Source organism: Myotis nattereri, assembly GCF_964212035.1.
Source record: "Myotis nattereri genome assembly, chromosome: 11".
NCBI lineage: Eukaryota > Metazoa > Chordata > Mammalia > Chiroptera > Vespertilionidae > Myotis > Myotis nattereri.
In genome coordinates, this window is record NC_138086.1 from 31,873,292 (window position 1) to 31,881,990 (window position 8,699).

Below are 8,699 nucleotides of genomic sequence, written 5' to 3' on the forward strand. Positions count from 1 at the left end.
CCTTTACTCTGGATTGGGTATTTGTCCCCTGTTTCAAGGGTGCACAGCTATAGTCACTCCCTGTCCATGCACTCTCTCCATTACTGACTCCAGCTCCTGGGAGTCTTTCTGTGCATCTGGCTCTGCAGTTGAATCCTTATTTGATTCTGTTTTCCCAAGTCCCTTTGTTTATTTATTTTTATTCATTAAGACTGGCCACTACTTCCTAGCAGACTAAGTATAGAGGGTTAGAATATTTTATTTCCTACTTGGGCATTGGAGAAAAACTTAGAGAAAATTAATCACATACACATGTGTTCTCACATCTGGGGAAATGGGCATTATATTATTACCAACTAGTAGCCCTGAGCACCAATCCAGGTGCCAGTAGCTTGCCAGTAGCTGCACTCCAGTAGCTCTCTGCCAAGTGCGCCGCCCTCCTGTAGCTCTCCCAACCCCACTTCCCCCCACCCCCCTCATATCTCACTGTCCTGCCCCCTTCTGTAGCTCTCAGCTGCCTGCTTGTAGCTCGCTGCCCCACCCTCCTGCTGATCCGTGATCCAGTTGTTACCCAGTCAGTTGATACACTTCATGGCATAACGACCATTTGCATATTACATCTTTATTACATAGGATGAACAGAGGCCAGAGAGGATCTCTGAAAAGAGAGAGTAGAAAAGAAATTCTCCAGCAGTGTGGGAACAGCAGGTAACATTATTTTTAAAATTTGGGGGAGGGGAATAAGCTGATTAGTGGGCACCTTGCAAAGAGGCCTGTCTAAAGTATCTCCTTTAAAATAGCTGTTGGGTCATCAAAGATAAAACAACTTCTGCTGCCTGGCTAGCAGGCTCAGTGGTTGAGCGTTGAACTATGAACCAGGAGGTCAGGGTTCGATTCCTGATCAGGGCACATGACCAGGTTGCAGGCTCTATACACAGTGGGGGGCCAGCATGAGGCAGCCAATCAGTGATTCTCTCTCATCATTAATGTTTCTATCCCTCTCTCCCTCTCGTTTCCTCTCTGAAATCAATAAAAATATTTTTTTAAAAACTTCTTCTAATTATTAATCATCAAAAAACCTTGGGATGCCCTAGCCGGTTTGACTCAGTGGATAGAGCATGTGGACTGAGGGGTCCCAGGTATGACTCCGGTCAAGGGCATGTACCTTAGTTGCAAGCTTGATCCCTGGTCCTGGAAGGGGCACATGGGGGAGGCAACCAATTGATGTGTCTCTCTCACATTGATGTTTTTCTCTGTCTCTCCCCCACTCTTCCACTCTCTTTAAAAAACCAATGGAAAAATATCCTCAGGTGAGGATTAACAACAATAACAACAAAATCCTTGGGAGTCTATCTGCAGTCCATCTCCATGACCACCTTTTTTCTTCTTACAATAAAAAATCCAAAATCAGCTAGAACTCAATTTTTGTGCCTTTAAATTTAAAAAGAAAAACACAGTGCAACAAGCAAATGGTAAAATCGTTCCTAATTTAAACACATCCTTGGACCTTGCCCTCTTGTATTCTGGCTAACTCTAAATTTTGGTTCCTGCAAAAAAAAACATCACATGAGGGCACTGTGGAACTGCCGAGCTCCAAAAGTTTCTGGGGCAGAGCTAGGGATCTGAGCTAGCTGCCTGGGGCCAAGAGGGTTAAGCAGCAGCCTTGTTTGGTGTTTTTATCTGCTATAAGACTTAATACCATAAACACTATTTTGCAGGGGCTGTCCCAGCCAGGAGTCATGAATTTCAACTGTGCAGTGATTAGGGGGCCTCTCTGAGCTTGCAAGGGAAAGTGAAGGGTGCAGAGCTGGTAGGAGGCAGCCTGCATGCCCTGGGAGCAGGGACAGGTAGAGGAACAATTGCCTCATGGAAAAGCAAAGGTGCTGTGGGGATCAGTATGCTACGGAACCCCAGCCCACCTCCCCCAGCCCCTCCAGCCACACATGTCATGCAAGAGGCTTAGCAGGACAAAGCAGGGTGCCTAGATCAGCTGAACTAGGGACCTGGCAAAGGAGGCCAGGCTCATGGGAACCAACATAGACAATGACATCAGAGCAGTGACATCACTGCCTAACTTCCAATCAGAAGGCGCCCAGAACATTAGTTCTTAGAGGACCAGAACTCTGAGAAAGGAGACTCCTGCCCAGTTTTGCCCCACACTGCCATGGGCTCCAGGCTCTTCTGCTGTGTGGCCCTTTGTCTCCTGGGAGCAGGTATGTCCTTGGCACAGGTGGGGCATCTGTTCTAAGCCTGAAAGCACCTGCATCCAAGGCAGCATCAGGGTCCCGCGCCTGTTCTTCTTCCAGCTTCTGTCTCCTTCCCTCACAGGCCCAGTGGATTCAGAAGTCACCCAGACTCCAAGGCACCTGACAAAAGCCAGAGGACAGACAGTGACACTGGGGCGTTCCCCGATCTCTGGGCACTTGGCTGTGTCTTGGTATCAACAGGCCCAGGACCAGGGCCTGCAGTTCCTCATTGGGTACTACAACGGGGAGGAGAGAGCAAAAGGAAACATCTCTGATCGATTCTCAGGGAAACAGTTTGATGACTACAGCTCTAAGCTGACCATGAGCTTGCTGGAGCGGAAGGACTCTGCCCTGTATCTCTGTGCCAGCAGCTTAGCACAGCCCTGCAGAGTCACCTGTGTTCTGTGCATAAACCTCCCTGGCCCAGCGTGGAGCAGCCTCAGTGCTGACAGGGCCGTGGGAACCTAGGTGTCCAGTGGTAACGCAGAGTGACTGGGGTCCCTGGGAAGTGCAGCCTAGGGCTCTTCTGAGACAAAAGCCAGAGGACAGATATTGACACTGAGATGTTCCTGCGAAGACAAAATGATCTGGTCAGATGCTACATCAACATGTTCGCTCCCAAATTACCTTCCTTGCCTGGCACTCTATGTGATAAAAGTAGAAGAAGGGTCTGTAATGTAATAGCTCTCACCCTCTTTGGGGAGGGGAAAGAGTTCATTTGAGGATCAAAATTGTTGGTTAAATGTGTGGTCTAGAAGATAAAATAACCACAGGAACTTGTTTTATGTAATTTATGAAAAAGAATTGAAATTTGAGGAAAAGCTAAGAGAAAATATGACTGAGGATGTTTGAAAATAGAGATAAAGATTATTAAAAAAAGATTATTTTTTTATAAATAACATGATCATTTTCCTCTTCCCTCCTGAAATTTTCAATGCCCAGAAAATATAACGCAAGGCCTTATAGCAACTGGCATCCCAGTGGTAAGCCCCAGGTGAGGCCATCAGCACACAAGATGATAATGTGAGAACCCTGCAGTTGATTCTGACTTCTTTCTTCTTGATTTCTTATCCCAATCTTGCCTCCTTGGGGTACAGTCAAGTACATCTTAAAACACAAATAAGGTCATGCCCCCTGACTATAAACAGGCAAAAGCGGTCCAGTTCCCCCACAAATAAATCCTGTTTTCTTGGAAAAGCTTTCTAACACATCACCATCCTAATTCAGTGACCTTCAGAGCAACCCTTGTTAGCAGTCTCAGGATGAGTCCTACTTTGTGACTAATCAGCTCTTTGCAACATTTCCTAAAACACGGATGGCTGGGTGGCCTTTAAATGCGTGGCATTTGCTCTTGCTATTCCCATAGCATAGAAGGCCCTTCCTTCTCCCCAGATACTACTCTTCTTTGGAGGATGGACTCAGCCGTGCCTTCCTCTTGGCGTCTTGCCCTGACTTTTCACAATATGGTACTATTGATTAGTCTGCTCTGGCTGCTCTAACAAAATCCCATAGACAGTGTGGCTTCGACCACAGACATTCATTCTCCCACAGTTCTGGAGGATGGGAATCCAAGATTAAGGGACTAGGGTTGGTTTCCGGGGAAGGTTCTAGTCCTGGTTTGTGGGTGACCGACATCCCCGTGTGCTCACATGGTCTTTCCCCTGTGCTTGCACAGAGATATAGAAAGAGCTCTCTGGGGTCTCTTCCTCTTTCTAAGGCTACTAGTCCTAACAGATTAGGGTCCTAACCTTATAACGTTATTTCCCTTAACTACCTCCCTGGAGGTTCTATTTCCAGGTATATTGGCTTCGGGGGTTTGGACTTCAACATATAGATTTGGGGGACAAAATTCCATTCATAACTACGTTCTCTTTACTTTCATAGGAAAAACTAAATTATAATTAATTCTGTTTGATACTTGTGAAATGGATATGGATAATAAGTGAAAGATGTATTGCACCACTGAATACACTCATAGCTGAGAATCAGCCTCACAAATAATTCTCTATGACTGAGTTTCAAACTTAATGACTAAGTAAATTTGAAAAGTTTACTTAAAAAATGTTTTTGCCCTTACAGTCCACCGCACCTCTAGAGACATCTCTTGCCATCATCAAAGATATTTCTCATAAATGAGCCTGAAAAACTGATTTAAAAATTGCTGTACTCAAGAATAGGACCTTGGTATACTTGTCACTTAGAGGGAGTGTGTGTGTGTGTGTGTGTGTGTGTGTGTGTGTGTGTAAACACAAAAAATGGAAAAAAGTTTCTCTCTGGTAGGTATTTATTAGAGGTGCCCTGTCACTGAGTAGGGCTTGTAGGGGATTCTAGGTAATGACAGCCCATGTCAGCCTAGGTAGGTGTACTGGGTCGACCTTAACTAGAGCTCACTGGGAGGCACTGTGGACTCACAGTAGGGATGTTTAATTCAAGATGTTTTAAATAGGTAAACTGTATAAACATTCTTTATGCATGCAAATGTGCTATCTAAAGTGTGGCAATAATTACTTTAAATACGAATTTGGAAATATAGGGACCTGATTAATAGGAGGAGCTAGGAAACAGTGTTTCCGGGCTGGATCCACTGTTCGGCTTTATGACCTGTATTATTCTGGCTGTCTCTCCCATTTGTGCATACCGATTGCAGCAATTATTTCCTTCTTAATTGAACTGTTGGTTCATACAAACTTTTGCCTCCAAAACAAAGGGTGTATTTGAAGATCAACCCTAAATCAGCCAGTCTGGGAAAACAGTGGAATTGGGAGTGGGAGGGCACTCTAGGGGTGAGGGAATTTCTCCTCTTAATAGAGAAGGATGTGAATGCATGAGACTGTGGATAGTCAGCCACTGGGAGGCGCTGTGGACCCAGAGTACTGCAAGCTACCTGGGAGGGGTTGAAGGAGTGGCCCAGGAGAAGACAGTTTAAGGGAACTTTGGGGCTACATGCCTGCATTGGGGGAGCAGTTTGAGTTCATCAAACTGGCAAATGCCTGTGGGCCCTGAGCCTGTGGAATTCACACAGACTCCTCAGTGCCCAGGAAGTGCAGAGGTGCTTGAGCCTCACTATGAACCAAGGAGGCAGCCTCCCTGAGGCAGTCTTCCCCTCCCAGGGGAAGGGGGGATGTAGGGGCTGGGGTCACAAGGGCTGGCAAATTAGGGTGAGGCAGGGGCAGGTAAAGGAGAATAAGGTAAGTTGTAGGCATGTGGGCACAGCTCTACCTGCAGCCACACTTTGCAGAGGGGCTGTGCGGGACAGGGATTGGTGAATAGAGTAGCTGACCCTGGAACCAAGGGGTACAGAGGGCCAAGAGGCAGCCCACATGGAGAGTCACACAGAGCAGGGAAGACATCAGAGCAGTGATGTCATAGGCAAATGCTCCTATCAGGGACTGAGAGGTAGAGAACTTTAGAGGGCTCACCCTGGGAGACTCCTCCCTGAGCTAGGAGATGTCTTGGGATGCTGCCATGGTCTCTAGACTTCTCTGCTGTGTGGCCCTTTGTCTCCTGGGAGCAGGTGAGCTGTGGGCACTGTGTGTGAGCCTCTGGTATGGGTTTGCCATCCCTGAAATACAAGCCTGCTGGTGATGGCGGCAGCGGGAGGCTTCCCTGTGCCCTGCCCTGAACTCCCTCTGTCTCCTTCCCAACAGGCCCAGTGGATTCTGGAATCACTCAGACCCCAAAATACCTGATCAAAGCAAGAAAACAGCAAGTGACACTGAAATGTTCCTACATCTCTGGGCACCTCTCTGTGTATTGGTACCAACAAGTCCAGGACCAGGGCCCCCAGTTCCTCACTGAGTATTACAGAAGGCAGGAGAGAACAAAAGGAAACATCCCTGACCGATTCTCAGTGGAACAGTTCAGTGACTATCGCTCTGAGCTGAACATGAGCTCGCTGGAGCTGACGGACTCGGCCCTGTATCTCTGCGCCAGCAGCAAAGACACAGCCCTACATGCTAGGCAGCCTGCTGTACAAAAAGTTCCTCCCCAGCTCAGGAAGTGACCGACCTCGAGGGTGGCAGCTGCCAGCCACACAGGCGCAGGCTCGAGCAGAGCAGACTGCCTCTCCCAAACATCCTTCTGCTGCTTACAGATGTGATGTGTATTTATGCTCACAGAAATCATGCCACAGAAGTACTTCTTTACCCCTTTCTCTCTCTGATGGTAGAGAATAGGAGACATTCCCAGGTCTCATATTTCATAACTGGCAGAGCAAGAAATCAAACTCAAGTCTGTTCCTCAACTCCCGTGGTTGCCCCCCAACCCCCAGCACTGTCCCACATCTGGCTTCCCTTTTCCAGGTCCAGACTATAGGCCTGGGAAGATCTCACATCATCTGTGCTTGTTGTAATTGCTCCCCTGACAGCTTCAGGAACATTTGACTTCAAGGCAACACATATCCATTGAGTCTTCATTGTCACAACAAAGAAAGGCACTATTTTCTACACAATAGCTGTAATGCTGACCTAGGCTTTTTGACATCTTTCATGGGGGCTGTGTGAGCAGAAAGCTTTCCAGATGTGTTTTCCCAGCTGCAGCACAAAGGGAATGAGATATTTGCCATGAGAACAGTCTTCCTGCGTGGGACACAGTGGCCACAATCGGAAGGTTGAAGAGTAACAGTTACTCCTTCCTTTGTTCTTTTAGTTCAATAATTTCTGCTCCTATATTTTGTACAAGGAATTGTATCACATAAAACAGAAAATAAAAATGTCTGGGGTTTTTGCCTTTGAGAGTTTTAAGGTCTAAGTTGTAAAGTCTACTGATTTAAATGTGAATCTCATCCAAAAACACCCTCACAGAAACACCCAGAACAATGTTTGACCAATTATCTGTGCACCTCATGGTCCAGTGAGACTGACACATTAAATTACCCATCAGACCATCTCCCAGGGTTGTATAAGGACACAATAAGGTTAAAATAGGACATAACTGGAAACTGGATCTTGAGTCCCTTTTTACTCTCTGACAGTTTTTCCTACCATATCTTATGTGCAAAGTATATACAGATACACTTTGTCTGGAAACCCTATAGTTTAGGATTTTAGAAGTCACATAAATGGAAATATTTATGCCTGATGATCCATTAGATGTCGTTCCCTAGAGCATGTAACATACATCTGTGTTTAGTCATTTAAATAACTATTGCTGATGTGAATTATATACAATAAATATTACAGACTTTAAATGAAGAGAGCAATGACTTTTGAGTAATATACAGGGTGTCCTAAAAATGTACACATCACTTTGAAAAATTATTAATTCCATTGGGTTAAATCTGAAAAGAAAGAGACATGAATTGGGCAATCAGCTATTAAAGTCTGTATACATTTTGGGGGACACCAGATATCCTATCTAATAAAAGAGAAACATGGTAATTAGCGTACGACCGCTACCCTTCCCATTGGCTAATCAGGGCGATATGTAAATTAACTGCCAGCCAAGATGGCGGCTGGCAGCCAGGCAGCTTAAACTGAACATGACGCTTGCTTGCTTCAGTGACGGAGGACTGCAACGTTCCCCGCCTGCCGCTGCTGCCCTCTGAGCTTGCAGTTTGAAACATAGTTACAAATATAGAAGCTAAACAAAACCCCAGAAACCAGCTTTCAGCCGGCCAGGATCTCAGATCTGGAGTTGATATAGTGTTTCGATTATAGAACCTAAACAAACCAGATACCTGCTTTCAACAGCAGAGGCCTCAGAGCTGGAGCCAGAGCTAAAGCTGGCCCAGAATTTAAAAAGAAATAAAAAAAGGAGCGGTTGGGAGCTTCAGTCACCCGCCAGCCTGAAAACCGCCCTCAGCCCCTCACCCAGACTGGCCAGGCACCACAGTGGGGACCCCCACCCTGAAGGGTGTGTGACCAGCTGCAAACAGCCATAATCCCCTCATCCAGGCTGACCAGACACCCCAGTGGGGTGCCCAATCCCCCTGATCGCCCTGCGGCTCTGTGTGTGACAGGGGGCGGGGCCACAACCTCCCTATTGGCGCTGCTCTGTTCCTGACAGGGGAAGGTGCCCCAACCCCCTGATCGGCCCTGCTCTGTGCCTGATAGGGGAGAGCTCCTCAACACCCTGAACACCCTGTGGCTCTGTGTGTGACAGGGTGCGGTGCCCCAAACCCCCCACGCCACGGGTCCTGCTCTGTGTGTGACAGGGTAAAGCCATAACCTCCCCATCGGCCCTGCCCTGAGTGTGACAGTGGTGGCGCCCCAACCCTCTGATTCGCCCTGCTCTGTGTGTGACAGGGGGCGGTGCCCCAACTCCCCTATCGGCCCTACTCTGTGAGTGATGGGGAGGAGCTCCTCAACCCCCTGATGGGCACTGCTCTGTGCGTGACAGGGGGGAGCTCCCAAACCCCCTGATCGACCCTGCTCTGTGCGTGACAGGGTACAGAGCCCCAAACCCCCTGATGGGCCCTGCTCTGTGTGTGACAGGGGGTGGCGCCGCAACCTCTCCATCGACACTGCATTGAGT